Genomic DNA, 3,425 nt, shown 5'->3' with positions numbered 1-3,425 from the left:
ATGCACTAACCTAAAATCGATATCTACTAACAACCTAAATAAAAATTAATACATATATGAAAAAAACATATATAAACAAAAAAATGCTATGAACATTATATTCATACATACATAGCCACATCCATTCATCATATAGCTACCACATACATATATACATTATATATATATGAAAAAAATGCAATGAACAAAAAAATAATACACATTATATGAAAAAAAGCACTGAACAGAGCCATGGCGGCGCGGCTCACATCGGGGGCGGCCGGCGAGGGCGAGGGCGACGGCGGGGGCGGCGAGGGCGTCGGCGACGGCCACGGTGGGGGGCGCGGGCCGGGGCAGGGGCATGGCCGGCGACGACGGCGACGGTGGGAGCGGGTCGTGGCGCAGGGGCGCGGCCGGGCGTGCTCGGGGGCGGCAGAGGGCGACGGCGTGGGTGGCGGACGGCGTCGGCGTGGGCTCGGGGGCACGGGCGACGGCGGCGGGGCAGCCTTGCGGCGTCGAGGAGGTCGGCGTCGTTGGGGGCAACTGGCGATGAAATTCTGAATTTTCGCCAAGTGTTTCTTATATAGGAAAGACTTTGGTCCCGGTTCGTCGCACCAACCGGGACCAATGCCACCTTTAGTCCCGGTTGGTGCCACCAACCGGGACCAAGCGGCCTCTTTTCAGCAGCCCAAAGGGCGGGAAGCGGCGGCCTTTGGTCCCGGTTGGTGGCACCAACCGGGACTAAAGGGGTGGCATTGGTACCGGTTGGCGCCACGAACCGGTACCAATGCACCCCTTTAGTCTCGGTTGGTGCCACCAACCGGGACCAAAGGCCTTGTGCTGCTGCGCCCGCGTCGAAAGTTTAGTCCCACCTCGCTAGTTGAGAGGGGCGCGCAGTGGTTTATAAGCCCCACTGCCGCACCCCTCTCGAGCTCCTCTCCATTGCAGGCTTACGGGCCTAATTGTCACTGCTATGCCTGATGGGCTTACTGGGCCTTCTGCGGGCCTGAATCCTGGCCCATCGATGGGTTTCTAGTCGTATTCAGGCCGTGGTGGCCCAGTAGGTGGCATATTTTTTATTTTTTGCCTGTTTTTTGTTTTCTTTTTTGCTTTATTTATTTTGTTTTGTTTCTACTTACAACAAAAAACTTATTTATTTTATTTTATTTTGTTTCTAATTACTTATTTATTTTACTTTATGATAATTCTTTTTGCTATTAAAGTTTCTATCAAAAAAGTTCTTTATGAAAATTCTTTTTGCTTTTAATGATTTTGAACAGAAAATACTTCGATAATTTTAGTTGCATCAATTTTATATGATTTTAGTTTCAATAATACTAGAGGTTTTTTATAATGTTTTGAACAGAAAATACTTTGTTAACTTTAGTTTCATAAATTTTATTAAAGTTTATTTTATTTTGTTTCTACTTATATATTTTAATAAAGTTTATATTATTTTGTTTCTAATTACTTATTTATTTATTTGTTATTTTTCATGCACCATTTTCATGCATTTACTAATTATTTTCAGCTATAAGACCCTAAAATTGAAAAGCATTTCAAATGAACTCTGAAAAGGTTGAAAGTTGGCATGGTATCATCATTTCATCCACATAGCATGTGCAAGAAAGTTGAGAGGGTTACGGCAAAAACTGGATGCACTTCGTGTACAAAACGGACAATCTCTTTCAAAGTATCAGGATTTCATACGGAAACTCGTCTGTTACAAAGGGATTTCATTTTTAAAACTTATTTGAACTCCTGACTTTTTGTGTGTTCAAAATGCACCATTCAAAGCCACATCATCATTTTTCAATCCTTTCTGACTTCATTTCTTATTTTTCATGCATTTACTAATTATTTTGAGCTATAAGACCCTAAAATTGAAAAGCATTTCAAATGAACTCTGAAAAGGTTGAAAGTTGGCATGGTATCATCATTTCATCCACATAGCATGTGCAAGAAAGTTGAGAGGGTTACGGCAAAAACTGGATGCACTTCGTGTACAAAACGGACAATCTCTTTCAAAGTATCAGGATTTCATACGGAAACTCATCTGTTACAAAGGGATTTCATTTTCTTGAACTTATTTGAACTCCAGACTTTTTGTGTGTTCAAAATGAATCATTCAAAGCAGAGACTAATGTTGAATGGTGCATATTCAACACACAAAAAGTCTGTAAAGATCGCCAACCCCAACATAAAAAAATGAGCATAGATGCGCCTATAGAGAGAATTCAACCTAAATTTATAATAAATTTCTATGAATTTCAGAGAAATTCACTCTGAATTTAGGTCAAATTCCCTGTATAAGGGCATCTATTTTCATTTCGAGAGGAGCTCAACAAGGCAGAGAGGGACGGGCTTATAAACCGGTGTGAGTGCCCTTCGGTTGGCGAGGTGGGACTAAATTCTGACCGCAACAAGGACCAACCCTTTAGTCCCGGTTTGTGGCACAAACCGGGACTAATGGTCATGGGCCAGGGGCGAGGCGCATTGGTCCCGGTTCGTGCATGGAACTGGGACCAGTGGCCCACGTGGCCCGGCCGGCCCCCTGGGCTCACGAACCGGGACAGTTGCCTCCTTTGGTCCCGGTTCGTGAGCGAACCGGGATTAATGGTATTACGAGGGCCGAACCAATGCCCTGTTTTCTACTAGTGCTATAAGCCTTGCAAGCAATGTGACTAATGAGTTAGTTGCGGGATGATGCATTACATAACGAGTAAAGAGACTTGCCGGTAACGAGATTGAACTAGGTATTGAGATACCGACGATCGAATCTCGGGCAAGTAACATACCGATGACAAAGGGAACAACGTATGTTGTTATGCGGTTTGACCGATAAAGATCTTCGTAGAGTATGTGGGAGCCAATATGAGCATCCAGGTTCCGCTATTTGTTATTGACCGGAGACGTGTCTCGGTCATGTCTACATAGTTCTCGAACCCGTAGGGTCCGCACGCTTAACGTTCAGTGACGATTTGTATTATGAGTTTATGTGTTTTGATGTAACGAAGGTAGTTCAGAGTCCCGGATGAGATCGGAGACATGACGAGGAGTCTCGAAATGGTCGAGACGTAAAAATCGATATATTGGACGACTATATTCGGACATCGGAAAGGTTCCGAGTGGTTCGGGTATTTTTCGGAGTACCGAGGAGTTACGGGAATACGGGGGAAGAAGTATATGGGCCTTATTGGGCTTTAGGGGAGAGAGAGGCAGGCCGCGCGCCCCCCAATGACTAGTCTGAATTGGACTAAGGGGAGGGGCGGCGCCCCCTCCTTCCTTCTTGATACCACTTGATGTGAACTGGTGCCCGATCTTTCGATGAGAGAGAGATAACCACGATTTTGGGTGGGACTTGACCCTCACGATCCGGCTACCAACCGTACAGGAAGAACCGTACATGACGCATGTCAATCGCTGAACCAACTCCATGGCGTTAT

This window comes from Triticum aestivum, chromosome 1D (genome assembly GCF_018294505.1).
Source record: "Triticum aestivum cultivar Chinese Spring chromosome 1D, IWGSC CS RefSeq v2.1, whole genome shotgun sequence".
In the NCBI taxonomy this organism is placed as follows: domain Eukaryota; kingdom Viridiplantae; phylum Streptophyta; class Magnoliopsida; order Poales; family Poaceae; genus Triticum; species Triticum aestivum.
This window is presented reverse-complemented; position numbering follows the sequence as displayed.